Source organism: Rutidosis leptorrhynchoides, chromosome 1 (assembly GCF_046630445.1).
Source record: "Rutidosis leptorrhynchoides isolate AG116_Rl617_1_P2 chromosome 1, CSIRO_AGI_Rlap_v1, whole genome shotgun sequence".
Lineage (NCBI taxonomy): Eukaryota > Viridiplantae > Streptophyta > Magnoliopsida > Asterales > Asteraceae > Rutidosis > Rutidosis leptorrhynchoides.
Genome location: NC_092333.1, coordinates 586,830,925 through 586,853,279, shown reverse-complemented (window position 1 = coordinate 586,853,279; position 22,355 = coordinate 586,830,925).

Here is a 22,355-nt window from a genome sequence, read left to right as displayed (position 1 = left end):
TTGTATGAAAATAATTGTATATTACTGTGAAGGTAGTGAGCATAATTAATGATTTATGAATCGAAATTGAAGAATGTACAGTGTATTAATGTGAGATATAAATATTTCACGGGTATTACCTACCCGTTAAAATATTTTCACAATTAACAGTTTGTACAACAGAATTTACAATCTTTATGAAGATATACGCTCATATATGTATTCTTTAGATATAATCATGGATTTAATGAGTTAATATAATATTAAACTCATCTGATTTGCGGTTTGGAACGAGAGTAAATAATCTCCAAAACCTTAGAGATTTCATAATTGTCGCGAAATATTTCGCTAATGAAGTTATGAATCAATACATTCATCGTTACACTTAATTTATTATGAAATGGAGTTTATTGTGTTGAAGCAGTGATTAACAATTGTTAAGTCATTAACGAAGGGTGTACATCATAGCATATTAGTGATATGAATTAACCAAGTAGTACATACTAGTTGAGATTCACACGTAATTGCTTAGTACGACAAGATTTATTATTGTTCCAATTCATATATATATAAGGTATACATATATAATTCTTTACAAAGAATGAGTCAATACATCTTAACTCATTATTACTAATATTCCTTGGTATCTTTGGGGCGTATGATGTTGATATCCGAGGTACCGAGTGTGATGTTGAGGCGTGGGATGCGAATGTTGTTGTTGGTGGTGATGATGGTACTGGTGGTACTGGTCATGCTGCAGGTGCTGCTGCTGGTGTTCGTAGGTTTCGCACCAGATTTTCCAGAGCCACTACTCGAGCGCGAAGCTCGTTGACTTCTTCTATTATTCCGGGATGATTGGCGGTTGGAACAAAGGGGTGAATAAGATCTAGAATCTTCGATATTATATATTCGTGACGGGATACCCTGGAAAGAAGAGAGAAAATGGTGTTTCGGACTGGTTCACTGATAAGTGCTTCAGGTTCTTCGCCAAGAGGTGAATTCGGTTGGTGGAAGGGATCACCTTCTTCTTGCCTCCATTGATTGAGTCAGCTACGAACCCATCCCCAATTCATCCAGAAAAGATGATGGCTGATTGGTTCGTTTGTTCCGGTTATGCTGCCGTTGGAGCTCGAAGAGTTCGAGAAATCCATATTATGTGTTTGGAATAGGGTTTGATATGAAATGGGTGTTGGATACTGAATGATATATTCGTCTCCTTGAATACATATATATAACAAAAGATTTTCGAAATTTACGGAGGAAATTTAGGAAAAGTGTTAGACAAGGTCTATTGGGATAGATATGATAAGATATGATAAGATATGATGTGTCCTCCATTTATGTAATAATGGTGGTATGACGTGTTGAGATTTATAAATAATAAGTTTGTAACCAGATATTGATTAAAGAATTTCAATTCGTATACTGTGATAACCCAGTGACATTTTTCGGTTCGCAAATCGATGCATAAAGGCATAAGATACGTGAGTGTTTGGAGTAGTAGCAGGAGCTTGTGAACGAACCATTATCTTCAATAACATAAGGGTGTATAGAAGTTTGATAAATCTGATAGGTCATAAGTTTGAAAAAAAAAATTAAGTGGGATAAAGATGAATATGATATAAACGAAACACTTTATTTTATTAAGAACGAGGCTTTAAACAAGCCTTCTTATTACCAGATTCGGGGATAGAAATAGTTTAAGGCCTAGTCTTTGCATAGATAGAAAATAGGAAAAAATAACTAGGAAATATTAAGATTGAAGTAGTCTTCATATTTCTTTTTCTCGTCCCCAACCTTCTTCATAAACTTTTCAACTTTCTCGTTCTTCTCCTTTTGTTCCTCATAAAGATACTCGAGGTTATCATAAAGATTGAAAACATCATTGTTGATTACATGGTACATGTAGTCCCTCATAGAAAGTTGATTATTCATGTGGTCTTCCTCCATCTTAAATCTAAGGTCAACATCTTCTCTCAAATAGGCAAGAGATTGTTATCCCCAGCGGGTATTGCGTTCTTCATCGTCCTTCACTTTCATCACCTTCTCCATCACTTTTTCTGTGTTATACTTTACAAGTTCTTCTAGCCTTTCGGTTTGAGTTTCGAAGGATTCTATGATGATCTCTTTCAAGATTTTGTTTTCTTTCTCTAGGTTATTTAGACGCGCCTCTATCTGAGCGATGTTTTCCCGAGATGGTGAGCTAGCCCTTTTTGATGGACCGGCTTCATCAGCAGTAGCGGTTTCGGTTTGCTTTCTCTATAGAGATAAGTTTTTAGACGATTCCTCAATAGGCTCTTTTTCGAGCTCGTATCCTGAGTAGTCATCATTGTAGTTAGGAAGGCTTTGCATAGCTTCCCATTCAGAAGTACTCGTTAGTTTATATACCGGTGAGTGATTAGAGCCAGAGTCAGTAGAATCAATAGGTGTCACATTTGAATGTGGTGGCATAATTGGAGAGTAGACAGAGTTCTCTGATTGGCCCGGCATTCTAAGGAATATTAAAAATTTAATAAGCATAGTTTCTAAGGCATAGTGTAGCATTTAACAGTTAAAGGCAACAATTAAAGGCACTATGATCAGGGAAAGTTGTAGTCCTACATTGCTAAGGTACCTAATTGTATAAGGCACACATAAAATGCAATCCTGGTTCTCTACAATAACCTGCTCTGATACCAATCTGTGACACTCCCAAATGGGGCCTGGGGTATTTGTGTATAATTATATCAAATCACAGTTGTATAAACGAGAACGACTCTACATGAGACGTTTTGTTGAGTTTTGCAGCGAAAGATAAATATTTCTTTAATTGATATGATATGTAATGAAGACTCCAAGCATAACAAGGAATCATCATCAAAGCAGTAGATATACAGCGGAAGCAATATTTAAGTACCTGAGAATAAACATGTTTAAAAAGTCAACACGAGGTTGAGTGAGTTCATAGGTTTGTAATAAATAATGATTTCAGTAATAGTGTTAGACCACAAGATTTGTTTTCATAAGTAGATCACTCAGATCCAGTCAAGTTGATCTCCCGCAGGATTAAAAAGTTATGCCAGTGCGTGATATTTAAACTAAACGTTGTTTGCCCCGTGACAAGTTGTTCTGTCCTTGTCGTTTAATTTCATTATCAAGTAATACAAAGACTTAGTCAAATGTATCGGGGACGTTACTCCCGATAGGCCTATCCCCAATAATTAAGAATGCCGCAGCAATTAAAAATATCACTGTAGGGACTTAGTCGGACATAGCCGGGTATAGTATAGTTTAACAGTTGGTACTGATATTTAGACTAGACTTTCAAGTTTACCCCGTACAAGTTATCGTTTATACTTGTCAGTTGGGGACTTGCTGGTCATAGCCCAACATATCACATTTTAATAGTTGGTACTGATATTTAGACAAGACTTTCAAGTTTAACTCGTACAAGTTATCGTTTATACTTGTCGGTTGGGGACTTGCTGGTAATAGCCCAACATATCACAGTTTAATAGTTGATACGTGTAAAACAGTTATAAAAGTTGCGCATGTATTCTCAGCCCAAAAATATATAAAAAGGGAGCAGATGAACTCACGATACTGATAAGATAGTTTGTAGTAAATTTGTGTATGACGGTACTGAACAAGTGTGGAGTTGTCCTCGGATTCACGAACCTATATCAAGTATATATATTAACACATATACTGGTAATCGAATAAGTTTATATTTATATTTCTGCATATATACACTTATATATATATTTTATATATAAGTATTTGTTTGATAAAATAATATTAATAATGATAATGATTAATGAGTTGTATTATTCTGTAATAACAATAATAATACTAGTGGTAAAATGAAAATAATCATAATAAAATGTAAAATTAATAAGAATAATTATAATAATTGTAAAAATGAAAGTTCTTATAATAATTAAAATGTTATATGTTTACAATAGTAATGATATTAATAATTTTTGTAATAATAATAATGATATTAGTAGTAATAATAATAATAATAATTATTATTATTATAATGATAGTAGTTTTTAAAGTAAATGATAATAACAATAGTTCTTAATAAAAATACTCATTCTAACAATAAAATGATAATGAAAATAATTTTTGATAATAATACTTGATACTAGTAATAATAATAATAATAACTATAATAATAATAATAACAATACTTAATGATAAAACTAATAATAATAATAATAATATTAGTAGTAATGATAATAATAATAATAATAGTCTTATTATTTATAACTATGATAATAATAATAATTATATTACTACTAATATTAATAACAATAATAATAATAAAAGGCTACCTTTAGATGTTTTTCCAAAAAAATGCCCATGATCGGGCTCGAACCTGCAACCTCTCGCTATTCCGCTAACACCCTCAACCACCCTTCTGTCTGTCTTTTTCAGTTATTATATGAATCTATTGTCTATATATATCGTTTTCTTTCTGTTTAAATTTTCTTCTTCTATAACTTGATCGACCATAGCCATAAACATCATAACAGCAAAAAATAATTTGTTTAATAATTGTAATTTGAAATATAAATATTTAGAGTAAGAGGAAATATGAATTAATCAAAACAATCAACAAAAAAATTGATTTAACAGCCTCTGCTGTATTCGTATAAATGAAGAACATGAAGAAAATTGATTTTGATTTTAAGACCGTTTTAAATGAAAGTTTCAACATGAATTAGATTTTAAATCGTTTCTAGAAACTTTAGGAATCCTCAATTGAACTTAAAACTTCAAAATAAACTCGAATTTCCCCATGAACGAATTGTTTGACTTTTGTTTTACAATTTTGACTTCGAAAATTTGAATTCGATATGAGGAATTGGGAGCTATAACTTTGCAGAAAGATTGAGTGTAATATTCCTAACAAGACTGCAATTATAGATTTTGAAATAAAATTCGATTTCTAGCTTTTCAATATTTGAGTTCATGAACAGAGTTACAAGACTGTTTTAAAAAATAAAAAAAAAATAAATACGATTCAGTTTAAGTGAAGTAATTACAATTGATAGCTGATAAAGATGATGGAGAATTCGATTAGGTTTTTATAATAAAACTGGGATGATTGATTACTATGGATGTCGACTTGGTTATTCACTCAGGAACCGATAAACAAAAAAAAAATTAGAAAACAGAAATAATGGGATGCAGATATGAATCACGATCAATTAAAAATTTGATATACCTAATAATACCTAATCTACTTTTATAAAATAACAGATCATATATAAAAAAATGGCGACCTACTTGATCCATTTACTACTGATTTAATATTTATATTTAATTAATAATAATAATAATCAGTAAATATAAAAATATAATAATACTTTTAATATTAATAATAATACTCATAATATTATTAATAATAAAGGACATTTTTATAGTAATACTTATTTTAGTAATGATAATGAATAAATAATATTAATGTTAATGAAAGAAATCATAATTTTTATGACTAATTATAATAACAATAATACTAGTAATAATAACATAATAATTTAAATGTATCATATTTCATTATATTGCAAATAATAATATAACTAATACTTGATATTAATATTTAATATTAATAATAGCAATAACAACTATATTATTTCATATTTGATCATAATTAAATCGTATTTTGAATTATATTTCAAGTTATTATATATATATATATATATATGTATATATATTTAGGTATTTAAAATTATTTGTTCGTGAATCATCGGAAATCTGTTGAAGTTTAAATGAATCGTCTCAAAGATTTTGTTTATATTTTGTCAGAAATTTCCAGGTTGTCATAGCTGTGCATTTGCTCATTTTAAAGATATTACTTGGAGTCTTTCATAGCATATTTCGAAGAACGTTGCATTCGAGTCTTTGAGTTCATCAAATATTATTATTAAATCAATTTATAGTTGGATAGAGGATATTATGAAATGGTATGCATGCCTGTCAATTTTCGATGTAAAGAAAGTTTGTCTTTTAAAAACGAATGCAATATTTGTAAAATGTATCATATAGAGGTCAAATACCTCGCAATGTAATCAACTATTGTGAATCATTTATAATGTATATGAACGGGTCCTTTCAGTTGGTATCAGAGCGGTGGTCTTAGCGAACCAGGTCTGCATTAGTGTGTCTAACTGATAAGTCGATAGGATGCATTAGTGACTGGACTTCGACTGTGTCTGCATGTCAAAAGTTTTGCTTATCATTTTGTGTCGAAAATTAACTACTTATCATCCTTAGGAAATTACCTGCTTATCATTTTTAGTCTAAGACACGTCTTGCTACATTGATTACATGAATAGTGTATAGACAAAAATTCATATCTTAGCATATCTGCTAAATCATATCTTATCGTATCTGTTACTTTAAACTTTGCCTGACATATCCCGCAAAGTCCTCCGTAATCTATGAAATCTTTTGATCTATATATATATATATATATATATATATATATATATATATATATATATATATATATATATATATATATATATATATATATATATATTCTATGTAATTAGAATACCATCCGTTAGCCAAAATCATTTCATATCGAAAAAAAAAAATCCTTTATCCAATCGTACGAAATGGATTTCGTCATCAGTTCAAGTCACTCAGATTCCGAAATGGAATCCCATTCAAGCTCCGAAAGTAGTGTGACCGGAATAGATCAACCAATCAGTCATCACCTATTTTGGATGAATTGGGGATGGGTTCATAGCCTCCTCAATCATTGGAGACAAGAAGAAGGTGATTCCTTCCACCCACCACAATCACCTCTTGGCGATGAACCTGAAGCACTTACCGGCGAACCCGTTCGAGACACCATTTTCTGACTCATTGCTATAGTATCTCGTCATGATTATATAATATCCCATATTACAAATCTTCTTCATCCGCTCGTTCCAACCGCCAATCATCCCGGTATATAAACAGAAATTAACGAACTTCGCGCTCGCATGACGGTTTTGGAGATTATGGTGCAAGGATTACAAACACCATCAGCAGCACCAGCAGCATAACCAATACCGCCAGTAACATTAACATCGCAAGTCTCAATACCATAAGCACCAGCAGCAACACCAGCATCAACGGTACCACCATCATCAACCCCAACAGTACCATTACCACCACCAACAATCACATCCGCATCACACGCCTTAACATCACGATCTGTACCTCGGATATCAACATCATACGCACCGTAGACACCGAGGAATACCAATAACAACAAACGATGAAGTATTGATTCATAACTTCATCAAAGAAAATTCTGCGGTGATTATGTAATCTCTAAAGTCTTAGAGATTATGTATTTCAGCCCTAACCATAAATCAGATAAGTGGACAGAGATGATAGGGAGAAGAATCGAAACTCTGACAAGAATGGTAAGAGATTTACAAGCTAGACTTGCTGTACAAGCATCACCAGCAGTTACCGGAAGTATCATCAGCATCAACAATATAGTCAGCCCTACCAACACCATCAGCACTGTCAGCATCATCAGCACTAGCAGCACCTATAACATCCCGAGCTCTGCCAGTTCAAGAATCACCGTGGACATCATCACTGTATCAACAACGAGTATTTTGTATCAACGAGTTATGAAGTATTAACTCATTCTTCTGAAGAATTTATATATTTTATATATATGAATTCTGAAACTATAATAAATCTTTCGTACTAAGCTATTGAGTATGAATTGAAAAAGGGTAGATACTACTCGGTTAAATTCATATTACTAATATGCTATGATGTACATCCTTCGTCAGCAACTTAATCATGGTTAACTACAATCTCTGTTTCAATTAAATGAATTCAATTTCATAATAAACCAAGTGTATCATTCAATAACATGTTTTATTTTACACTTTCATCTTTGATGTACTCGAAACTTACTGGAAAACAACATTCGTATCTTGCGACGTTAATAAGAGTTCTATGAGCATCATCATGATTCTCTAAGGAAAAATCTATAAGAATAAATATTTAAGTATTGATCACAGTAGTGAAACACTCTGAAAATTATGTAATCTCTAATGTTTTATAGATTATTAATTTATAATTCAAGCCAAAAAATCAAATGAGCTTAATATGATATTAACTCATTAAATCTATATTACGTCTGAAGGAAATATATTTATATTTTCATAAAGATTGTAATAAAATTCTCTAGTACAAAACATTACTTGGGAAATTTTTAACGGGTAGGTAATACCCGAGAAATATTTAAATTCACAATTAATAGGTTACATTCTTCGATTCTGATTCAACAATCATCAACTATACTCCATATTTTCACAACAGTATACATTCTCTTATAAGAAATCAAAACCACCATACTCATTCAAATTCAATTACATATCCTGATTTTTTAATCTCAGAATGCAACTCGAGAATATAAGCAAAATCATCACTCTGAGATCCTTACATTTTTCAAAGCTATACTTTGACTTCAAAACTATGGTAGAACATCACTTTTAGTTGTAACACTCAGAAGGATATGAGAATCAATCGAGATTCATGACGATTTCATTCCTTGGATATTGACAATGACAAGCTGCATTTAAAACACTTCAAAATTGCGGAAGACACTTCAAATAATGAACAATTGAGATGATGATCCAACCCCACACTACCCGAAGTATTGTACCTGAAAAACTCTCGAAACCAAAGTCATAGTTTAACACATGCCTGCGCCGAATTCTTTAGCATTTATTAGCAAAAACAGCCTTACGATTCCTTTCTAAATTAGCCAGTTTTGTCACAGCTCCAGCAAGTCAACTTCGACTTTTTCAGTCGAACTAGTCTTACTATAACCCCAAAAGATACGTTTCCCTTTGCCATCGTTACTGGGGAACCTTTCATATCTCACCACATTAGCAGTAAACTTATCAACAACTTCATTAACCTTCGACTTAAGCCTCTCCGAAAAGTCACTATACTTATTCATTAAAAACCCATCATGTACTCACCTACATCCTGTAACGATAATTGTCATACCAATTACTGAGAATCAGAAATCTGTATTTTGAAATCTCGCAGCGTTTCTACTTCAACAGTTATATGTAAATATATAACGTCTACCTCCAAGACTTACATACTTCAAATGTGAAGTTTCTGAAAAACATCTTGAACTACGGATAGATCTTGAAATGCTAATGAAGCACCAAAAACTGTAAACGACTTTAATAGTCAAAAGTTTGATGATAAAGAATAATGTGTTGGTAAAGCCTAGAAAAAGAGAAGAGTTAGTACTGAACAACGGATTGAACAGAACGTGAAGGAGACCAAGGACAAATACAAGGACCAAAGTCTGTACTTAAAGAATCTTGATGATTCTGTTTCAGACGAAGTCATTAACGAATACCTGGCTCCTGACTCTAAACCTTTGCGGATAATATTCTTCATCATCATCTTATCTTAAATATTATAAGATATCTTCGTATATCTCATTATACATATTCTCTATATTTCTGGAGATATTCTCATAACTATTCTTATCTGAGATCATTTATCTCTTCGTAATATCTGCAACATAAAAGAAACTATGTTAGTTTCTAAATTCTGAAAAATTCAAATATGAATGTTTTGAAGTGGTGTTAGGAACTGAAGCATGAGTTAGTATAATATAATGACACTTGATCAACGTGATTATATTACAGTAATTCATGCTGAGTTTCTAATGGAATGTGGTGATTCACAGAACATACTATCATCATGTGCCATTTACACGACTCTTACATTCGATCTAATCTTTAAACATATCAAGAAGATATTTTTCTTGATGATTCAGTCTTTTCCTAGATATTCTAGTAATTGGACCAAAGCAAGATCGTACCATTACTATTCCCTTCTTAGAACATTTACTATGTTCATTCTGAAATCCGTATCTACAAATTCTGGACCATTACATACGATGCTTAATTACAAGAAGAAGAAACGAAAGGAAAAAATCCTGAAATAGAAATTGGGGTATAAATCGCAGCAAATGGAAGAGAGCATTAACTGTAGATGACAATGATTATAGAAGACAGAAACAGGGACATCGAAATATAAGGGAAGATATAAAACTCAATAACAACCCCGAAACTACAAACCATGTATATCAATGCGTATAGCAATATAAAGATACGGGAGGATGAAAAACAATATAACCCTAAGATAATGGTAGAAAAAAAAAAGTAACTTCCTCCGGTGGTAGATGAAAGAGAAGAATGGCAGATATGAAGGTTAGGAGTATATCAAGGATCAGTACTGGATGAAGCATATTATCGAATGCTTTAAAGTATGAATCAATGGAAAAAGAATAGAAGGTGTGAGTTGTGGAAAATAAGGAAATGAAGGGGGTGGATTTATAGCAAAATATCCGACAGAGAAATCGAAACAGATTATTGCATATAATCAAAGAAGATCCTGATTTTCTAAATCGCCGAAAAACCAAATCTTATTAAGAAGATTTTCTTTAAATCCCATGAATTTCGGAAACCAATCATAATTACGTCATCGGTTAAAACGAATATCCGTTACTCCTTTCACTCTATTGCGATAGCTTCATTTATACTCTTCGCGTAATCAAATTGTTTTATTTATATTAATCAATGATGATAAAACTCTATTTATCAACTCATATTCGTCATGAAAACATTCTTATAGTTAGCCATCACGACCTCGATCAAATTTCGGGACGAAATTTCTTTTAACGGGTAGGTACTGTGATGACCCGGAAATTTTCGATCAAATTTAAACTTTAATCTTTATATGATTCCGACACGATAAGCAAAATCTGTAATGTTAAGTCTCGAAAATTTTGAAATCTATATTCATGTAATCAATTACCCTTTGAGTATGCCTGACGATTCACGAACAATTATGTGTAAATAGATATGTATGAATATATACATATGTATAATTGTTAATTTGAGAAGTATTAACAAAATATTAAACGGTTTGATTGACATGTAAATATATTAAGAAATCTATTTTATGACTTGTAAAAGTTAGTGAAATATTAAGCGTACGATGTTATACCTATTCGTTATAGATAAACGATTACGTGACAAAACGTGTTATGTGAATTGTGTATATAGATATATAGACAAAGTATATTGAACTTATATATTGAGCGATTTTGAATACAATTAATAGATATAGTAACACTTGATTTTATTAAACAAGTTAACACAAACATATAAGGATTTAAGATAAACATAAGTTCTAGTAATAAATTACGCGATCTGAATATAATTAGTTTTAGAAGGATAAGCTCTATAATAGTTATTTAATTTCAAACGTACTATGATATATTTCAAAATGTTATTATATTTTACAACATGTCAAAGTGTAATTATTAAGTTAAATATTGTTATCTTTTATTATTAGGAATTTTAGAAATTACGTAATATGATTTAAATGTCACGTCTTCTTTAAAACGGAATATAACTTTACAAATATGTGAAACCACTTTTGACAAATTATTAACGAGCCATTTTAATAAGAATAAAGGTTTTAACGTTATCTTAAAAGTTAGAATCTTTCTAGAAACCTTTTGAAAATTTGCAAACGATAACGGTCCGTGATTTAATTAAACTTGCAACGTGTATTTAAAACGTGTTATTGAATATTAAATATATATATATGATTTCAAATTAGTTATGTAAACAATATAAGCATCTTTATTTGATTCGATCGATATTGAGATATATTATTTAGAAAGTTTAAGGTAATTAAAATAAACGTTGGTGTATAAAGGAATTATATCAAATTAAGTTTAAAGAGTAAACGTTACTTTCGATTTGGTAAACGACCTTAAATTATACTTTGTAATATAGTTAGTTTCGAAAATCTAGATATAGTACTATTATATAAATATTTCAAACATATATATGGTACAAATTTACAATTTTAATTAAAAATATATATTTTAACTATTCATAAAACGTCCTGATTTAAAATAAAATATTTTGACTAACAACGAGCCACTGATTTATAGAAGTAAATGACCACAACACTCAATTATATATGTCACATTTTTTATAAAGTAATTTGTTGATGACAAAGTCAAATTATTAATAAGGGTACGAGTCACAAAACGTAAAAGGCTAGTTTTCTCAGCGTACGAAAGTGCGCTCGAAAAATCGAAAGTGGTACATGGGTAGTGAGACCACGACCGTGTCATTTTTGTAAGAATTATATTTTTACCATGAACGTAAATATAATATAATATTTAATTAATTCTAAAGATTAAATATATTATATATTAAATAATATATAAATATAACATATGTTACATAAGAAACGTCGGTAGAAGAATGAGTGCGCTTGAACTGTAAAGTTGATTCCATGCAATCGCATGGATATAAAGGAGAGACACCATGCGATTGCATGGTGTGTTTGGTGAGCTCCCATTTCCTTTAAAAACGCGTTTTTGGTTCGGATCAAATTCATTCATTACATCTCATATCTCTCACTCTCTCGTATATATATTTATTATTATTATTATTATTATTATTATTATTATTATTATTATTAGTTTAAAGATTAATATTATTATTAATTTTATCATTATTATTAGTATTATTATTATTTATACATAAAATACTACGACGAGGTTCTGCCCGCTTGCTCTCAAAATGAATTTTTTGAGCGGGATAGAACTAAAGAAATTATGGGTTATAGCTATTGAGGTTATGGGTAATGTTCAGGGGTTATGCTCGTAAGGTCAAATTAGTGTTTATCATCTCCGTTGCGTTTACGTACCTTTCCTGCAATATTGAATCTCAATATTGATACGTGAGTACTCATAATCTAAATTTTTACATACTAATAGTGTATCCCTGACTAGTGCTCGAGAAAATAGGATTATGCATGCTTGTACTTTTGATATTGTCATTAGGTAGGTTATGTTGAATCCTAAATTAGTTACACCTACGGTTGAGATAAGGTATAAGATATGCATGTCCTTGGAAAGCTAGCGAAAAACTATAAACTTTTCATTTAGATATCTAATTGATTCGATGAAGGGATTAGAAGTTATTGTCAATTGAATTTCTGTATTATTATTAAAGATGATTATTATTATCGTCGTTATTATCGTCGTTCTAATCTTATTATTATTATTATTATTATTATTATTATTATTATTATTATTATTATTATTATTATTATTATTATTATTATTATTATTATTATTATTATTATCATCATCATTATTATTATTATTATTATTATTATTATTATTATTATTATTATTATTATTATTATTATTATTATTATTATTATTTTCAATAAAAAGTATTATCATTAAACATTGTTATTTTTTATTACTATCGTTATTATCATTATTATAATAATTATTATTATTAGTATTATTATAATTAAAACTAATATTAGTAACACATAATTATTATGATTACTATTATTATCATCAAAATGAACGCGATATAAAAGACGACTTAAAAACTATTAACAAATTAATTAGGAAATAATGAGTATAAGTATCATGATGAAATTAAAATATTGTAAGATATCGATTGAGATAAAATTATCGTTCTTGTTATTTTTATCATATTTATTATTATTAAAAGTATCGATAGTATTAAAACTATCATTTTGACAAAAATTATCATTTTAATAGAAATGTCATGGTTACTATAAAATATTATTATTATCATTTTAAATAAAATGGTTATTTTAAAGTATCGTAAATATTAAAGTTATCATAACTAGAATTATCATTTTATCATAATATCATTATTAGTAAATATAAACATTGATATTTTTATTAATAGAATAATAATTATTATTATTACAAAAGAATACAACATTTACTTATTATTATTATCAATGTTATTTTATCAAGATAAAAATGTAATACAAATAATATAATTACATTAATAAAACCTATCATAATATTTTTATGATATTCAATGAACTTTATAAATTTTATTATCCAAGATATATAAAAAGTATATTTTTATATATAAAGTTTTATTTCTTAATAAATGAATTATATTATTTACTCTAATAAATCTTTTAAAAATATTTAAAATATAAAACGACGATATTTAATCTATATAATAATCATTTTGGAAATCATTTTGAGTCAAATTGACTTTTGTTAACTTTTGCATATTAGTCTCGAGCATTAGGATTGTGGTACACTATGACTTGACTTAAATTGTTAGACAAATATTGACCGACATATAAATATATATAATTAATATAGGTTCGTGAATCCGATGCCAACCTTACACTTGTTCAATGATGTTATATGTATTTTTACTATGAAATACAGTATAGTGAGTTTCATTTGCTCCCTTTTACTCTTTACATTTTTGGAGCTGAGAATACATGCAAACGTTTTATTAACAGTTTTACAATAATTATATGCGTGAGTTTCATTTGCCTTTTTACCCTTTATATTTTTGGGACTGAGAATACATGCGCTTTTATAAATGTTTGACGAAATAGACACAAGTAATTGAAACTACATTCTATGGTTGAATTATCGAAATCGAATATGCCCCTTTTTATTAAAGTCTGGTAATCTAAGAATTAGGGAACATACACCCTAATTGACGCGAATCCTAAAGATAGATCTATTGGGCCTAACAAACCCCATCCAAAGTACCGGATGCTTTAGTACTTCGAAATTTATATCATGTCCGAAGGAGGATCCCGGAATGATAGGGGATATTCTTATATGTATCTAGTTAATGTCGGTTACCAGGTGTTCACCATATGAATGATTATTTTTATCTCTATGCATGGGACGTATATTTATGAGAACTGGAAATGAAATTCTTGTGGTCTATTAAAATGATGGAAATAAATGATTATGATAAACTAATGAACTCACCAACCTTTTTGTTGACACTTTAAAGCATGTTTATTCTCAGGTGTTAAAGAAATCTTCCGCTGTGCATTTGCTCATTTTAAAGATATTACTTGGAGTCTTTCATAGCATATTTCGAAGAACGTTGCATTCGAGTCTTTGAGTTCATCAAAGATTATTATTAAATCAATTTATAGTTGGATAGTGGATATTATGAAATGGTATGCATGCCTGTCAATTTTCGATGTAAAGAAAGTTTGTCTTTTAAAAATGAATGCAATATTTGTAAAATGTATCATATAGAGGTCAAATACCTCGCAATATAATCAACTATTGTGAATCGTTTATAATGTATATGAACGGGTCCTTTCATAACGTCCATTTTGTTTTTATTCTGTAAAATAGATAAGGATTAGATTCATAAAAGATAATTAACAAACAATACAAGAAATTTTTACATAGAACATAAAAGTACAAGCACACTACAATACATATAATAAACAACATGATTACAACCCTCTAATCTGAATCACTGGTTTCTTCTTCTTCGAACTTGGTTCGTTTTCCTAATTTTCTAGGGATATATGGTGTTCCTCTAATCCGAGCCATCGTTTTCCACAATGGTTTAGAAAAACCTGGTGGTTTAGAGGTTCCCGGGTTATTGTTACATTTTAGGAAATACGGATGTTGCCGATACATATAAAGTTCATCGGGGTTGGAATCAGGTTTCTCTATTTTTATACCTTTTCCCTTATTATTTTCTTTTGCTTTATTAAATTGGGTCGAGGTAATTTCTATAACATCATCGGAATCCTCATCGGGATCCGATTCATCGGAAAATGGGTAATCTTCCCAATATTTTGCTTCCTCAGCGGAAACACCATAGACCATTTTTAACTTTGGTCCGTTGGTTGAGGATTTTCTTTTATTTAATCAATTTACTGTAGGTATCAATATTTCTTCCTCCGGAACCTCTTCTTCTTCCGGTTCCTCCTCTTCCGGTTCCTCCTCTTCTGGTTCCTCTTCTTCCGGTTCCTCCTCTTCCGGTTCCTCTTCGGGAATTTGTGAATCTTCCCAAAATATATTCGACTCTTCATTATTATTAGGTGAGTCGATGGGATTTGTACTAGAAGTAGACATCTATCACACAATATCAAACATGTTAAGAGATTAATATATCACATAATATTTACATGTTACAATTTGTAGTTTCCAACAAAAGTGTTAAGCAATCGTTTTTAAAGAAAACACGGTCGAAGTCCAGACTCACCAATATATCCTAACAAACTTGATAAGACATACTAATGCAAATTTCTGGTTCTCTAAGACCAACGCTTGGATACCAACTGAAATGTCCCGTTCATATTGATTATAAACATTCCATATTAATTGATTTTGTTGCGAGGTTTTGACCTCTATATGAGACATTTTTCAAAGACTGCACTCGTTTTTAAAACAAACCATAACCTTTATTTTATCGACAAGGTTAAAAGGACACCACCAAGATTATCCAGAAATGATAATCTAAAAATATCACACTTACACACTACCAATACATATTGGTTTACAATATTAATATGTTACAACAAAGTAAATCTCGAATGCAGTATTAAACAATATTATACAGGCATGCTGACACCAAATCTTGTCCATATTTTAGCATGCAACAGCGGAAGCTCTTAATAATCACCTGAGAATAAACATGCTTTAAACGTTAACAAAAATGTTGGTGAGTTATAGGTTTAACCTATATATTTATCAAATCGTAATAATAGACCACAAGCTTTCATATTTCAATAAACATCCCATACATAGAGATAAAAATCATTCATATGGTGAATACCTGGTAACCGACCTTAACAAGATGCATATAGAATATCCCCTATCATTCCGGGACTCCCTTCGGACATGATAAATTCGAAGTACTAAAGCATCCGGTACTTTGGATGGGGTTTGTTGAACCCAATAGATCTATCTTTAGGATTCGCGTCAATTAGGGTGTCTGTTCCCTAATTCTTAGATTACCAGACTAAAAAGGGGCATATTCGGTTTAATAATTCAACCATAGAATGTAGTTTCACGTACTTGTGTCTATTTTGTAAAAAATTTATAAAACTGCATGTATTCTCATCCCAAAAATGTTAGATTTAAAAAGTGGGACTATAACTCACTTTCACAGATTTTTATTTCGTCGGGAAGTAGGACTTGACCACTGGTCGATTCACGAACCTATAACAAATATGTACATATATATCAAAGTATGTTCAAAATATATTTACAACATTTTTAATACGTTTTAATGTTTTAAATTTATTAAGTCAGCTGTCCTCGTTAGTAACCTACAACTAGTTGTCCACAGTTAGATGTACATAAATAAATCGATATATATTATCTTGAATCAATCCACGACCCAGTGTATACATGTCTCAGGCTAGATCACAACTCAAACTATATATATTTTTGGAATCAACATCAACCATGTATAGCTAACTCAAACATTACTGCATATAGAGTGTCTATGGTTGTTCCAAATAATATATATACATGGGTCGATATGATATGTCAAAACATTTGCATACGTGTCTATGGTATCCCAAGATTACATAATATATTAAAATACATGTATAATACAATATGAGTTAGCTAGGATATGATTAATATAGATTTGTTACCAATATTCACGTAGCTACAATAAGAAAAAAAATTATCCAATCTTGTTTTACCCATAACTTCTTCGTTTTAAATCCGTTTTGAGTGATTCAAGTTGCTATGGTTTCATATTAAACTTAAGTTTATGAATATAAACAGAAAAAGTATAAGTTTATAGTCGGAAATACAGGTTACAAGTCATTTTTGTAAAGGTAGTCATTTCAGACGAAAGAACGACGTCTAGATGACCATTTTGGAAAACATACTTCCACTTTGAGTTTAACCATGATTTTTGGATATAGTTTCATGTTCATAAGAAAAATAATTTTCAAAGAAGAACAACTTTTAAATCAAAGTTTATCATAGTTTTTAATTAACTAACCTAAAACAGCCCGCGGTGTTACTACGACGGCGTATATCCGGTTTTACGGTGTTTTTCGTGTTTTCCGGTTTTAAATCATTAAGTTAGAATATCATATAGATATAGAACATGTGTTTAGTTGATTTTAAAAGTCAAGTTAGAAGGATTAACTTTTGTTTGCGAACAAGTTTAGAATTAACTAAACTATGTTCTAGTTTTATATATATGAATCGAATGATGTTATGAACATCATTACTACCTCAAGTTTTGTGGATAAACCTACTGGAAATGAGAAAAATAGATCTACCTTCAAAGGATCCTTGGATGGCTTGAAAGTTCTTGAAGCAAAATCATGACACGAAAACAAGTTCAAGTAAGATTTCCACTCGAAATAAGATTGTTAAAGTTATAGAAATTAAATCAAAGTATGAATATGAGTATTACCTTATATTAGAAAGATATCTTACTGTAAATAAGAAAGATTTCTTGAGGTTGGATGATCACTCAAAGTGGATTTGCAAGATTGGAAGTAAGTTAGCAAACTTGGAAGTGTTGTTGGTATGTTCTTGAGTAGTTGTTTTATAACTTGGTTTATATATGGATTTATGAACTAGATTGAGCTAGATTTTATTGAAGATGATGAAGAACACTTAGAACAAAGGAAGAACACTTGAGAGAGAGTAGTTTGATTCAAGAAAATTGCAAAGTGAATGTGTTTGTGGTACCTCTCATTCACGTGAATGTTAGTCTTCCATATAGGCTCCATTAGTTTGTAATTTTGTGAGATATTTCATGCTAGATGTTAAATGATGGTTCCCACATAGTTAGGTGACTCACATGGGCTGCTAAGAGCTGATCATTGGAGTGTATATACCAATAGTAAATACATTTAGAAGCTGTGTATTGTACAAGTACAAATACGAGTGCATACGAGTAGAATTGTTGATGAAAATGAATGAGGATGTAATCGTAAGCATTTTTGTTAAGTAGAAGTACTTTGATAAGTGTCTTGAAGTCTTTCAAAAGTGTATGAATACATATTAAAACACTACATGTATATACATTTTAACTGAGTCGTTAAGTCATCGTTAGTCGTTACATGTAAGTGTTGATTTGAAACCTTTAAGTTAATGATCTTGTTAAATGTTGTTAACCCAATGTTTATTATATCTAATGAGATGTTAAATTATTATATTATCATGATATTATGATATATTAATATATCTTAATATGATATATATACATTTAAATGTCGTTACAACGATAATCGTTACATATATGTCTCGTTTCGAAATCCTTAAGTTAGTAGTCTTGTTTTTTCATATGTAGTTCATTGTTAATATACTTAATGATATGTTTACTTATTATTTATCATGTTTATATATAGTGTATCAATATCTTAAAATGATTCATATGTAATTAGTAAGACATTGTTATAACGATAATCGTTATATATACCGTTTTCAAGTTTCTTAATTCAATAGTCTCATTATTATGTATATAACTCATTGTTAAAATACTTAATGAGGTACATACTTATGATAATATCATGTTTACTATATATATATATATATATATATATATATATATATATATATATATATATATATATATATATATATATATATATATATATATCCATATGTATGTCATCATATAGTTTTTACAAGTGTTAACGTTCGTGAATCGCCGATCAACTTGGGTGGTCAATTGTCTATATAAAACCTATTTAATTAATCAAGTCTTAACAAGTTTGATTGCTTAACATGTTGGAAACACTTAATCATGTAAATATCAAATTCATTTAATATATATGAACATAGAAAAGTTCGGGTTACTACACTACGCACCTCCAATTACCATGTAACTTGTTCTAACATGCTTATATATGATTAAAAACCTCAGAAAAATAGTTCGAGACCCGACCCGAACGTGTTGACTTTTTCATTGACTTTGACTTGACCAAAGTTGACTTTTGTTCAAACTTAACCAATACTTGTTTAAACCGTTCTAATCTTCTTGTATACTTGATTCTTGCATGAAACTTGACAACTTGATTCACATGCTATATAATCTACTCATAACGAGCCATAGGACTAATTGAACAACTTTGACCAATCATGTTTACCGTTATTGATACGATCTACTTGTTTAGGTCAAGACTAGCATCCGTTCTTGGACACGTTTACTTGTGAAGTACTTTTTTCTTTGTGCACTCAAGGTGAGATCATAGTCTCACTTTTACTCTTTTAAACTTACATTTGGGATGAGAAAACATAAACGTTTCGTTTTACAAAGTGAACACAAGTACGGAAACAAACATTCTACGTACGAGTTAGAACAAAAATCCTCAATTCGATTATCATTAGTTACACTTACTGGGTGTAAGCGAGAACTTATGTTGTATGGCCATATGGGTTTGACAAACCCTTATTCGGACGGTTCGCTACCATTATTCGGATGAAATATATTTTTGAGAAACAGTGTAGGTTCTAACACTATTTGTATGGGGTTCGTGGAAAGTTAAGCCTTGATAATTTGGTGCTCGTGATAATAATTTTTAGAATGGTTTACTATTATTTCAACGTTATAAATCTTGTGATTCATTTGTACTTAGTCACTTACTTACTTAAACCTATGATTTCACCAACATTTTCATTGACAGATTTCTATGTTTTTCTCAGGTCCTTGAACAATAGGTGTTACATGCTTTCGCTCACTATTTTTGATACTTACTTGGATGTCGAGTATACATGCATACATGGAGCATCTTTTGACTTACTTTTAAATCGTGTAGCATAGGTTTCATTTGTACGCTAAACGTTGTATTGTAACTAGTCGTTGAACTACTTTTGTAAACTTGAAACATCTTTACATTTGAAATGAATGCGACATATTTTGGTCAAACGTCATTTTAAAGACTTATGACCACGTAACAGGACCTAAGTAGACAGAACCGTCAATGAAGATTTTGTCGGGTCGCTACATGCTATATGGAAATTGTTGGTTGTTTGTCCATACAAATTGTTATATATATGATATGATGTAATCAATGGTGCTATAAACTGGTACATCTTGTTCGCATATTAAATTGAACGCGATCGTGCTTTTGATCTCTATAAAAAGACAACTATAGTGTTTTATGCCTTAAGAAAATTATAATGTTTTATGACTATATAGATCGCAATAAATTAGTAGATGCTTTGAAATTAATATAAGCACGTTGATGAACGCGGATTCATCCACCTTTGATCTATTTTAAATACTGATTTACTATCTTGTATTTCTCGATGAATACACGTATGTTGTGATGATTTATTTATGTATACCACATGAGTACTAATTTATGTAGATTTGCTACCCTGTACTGATGGACTGATATATGGAATAATTGTTTAAAATCATTGTATGCATTAATGTATAGATTTTTGTGGTACACTTGTGTGAATCGAGCATGTGTATGCAGTTCTCTCATGTTGAGAAACCAGAAAAGTTCACTTGTGTGAACTTTAAACGTTGTCAGCAAAAGATGTTCTTTTGCCTAACCACGTTAAACCTTGCGAGGTTCTTTACTAAAACTACTTCTGAATGGGGTTCTAACTCAGGCTAGAAAACCTGAGAAGTTCATATGTGTGAACTTTAAGCGTTGGCAATAAAAGATGTTCTTTTATCTGACCACGCTGAACCTTGCAGAGTTCTTGATTGAACCACTTTCTAAGTTGATGATGGGAACATAATACGGTTCTTACTCAGGCTGAAAGACCTGAGAAGTTCACTTGTGTAAACTTTAAGCGTTGATAGAAAAAGATGTTCTTTTATCTAAGCACGCTGAACCTTACGACGTTTTTTACTGAACCACTTCTCAAGTTGCTTAAGGGAACATGATGCTCAATTTGTGAGTGCGGGTTCAGGCTTGGAGTCATTCGGATTCCTTGTGCTAGAACTATGTCTTGAATGACATTGTCGATTCGTTATATAACGTATATTCGGACAGTTTTCGGACTGTTTTCGAACCTGATTTTCATTAGTTTTTTTTTAAATGTTTCCGGACTGTTGATGGACAGGTTTTAAACCTGGTTGGTTTAACCGTTTGTGTTAAACGGAGTAGTTTATTCGTTTGTGTTAAACTGTTTAGTTTAACCGTTTGCATTAAAGATTATAGTTAAACCATTTGGTTGAAACATTTTTGCGTTAAAACATGTTTAGTTTACGTGGTTGGCTTTAAACATGTTCGGTTTACCCGTTTAGGTTGAAACCTACTTGGTTTACCTATTTGGTTGAAACTTGATTGGTTTAACCTAGTTGAGTTGAAACACGCTTGGTTTAACTCGGTATGTTCACGGTAAAATAAAATTTTATTTGGGTTGAAAGCCTAAATTAGTTCATTTCAGGTGGTATTTACTGACTGCAATTTTCTGTTTTGCTAAAACAGTTTATTTTAGTTTATATTTCAGAGTGATGATCCTGGAAAAATTGACTTCTGGATAGGAACTCACATTGAATAAT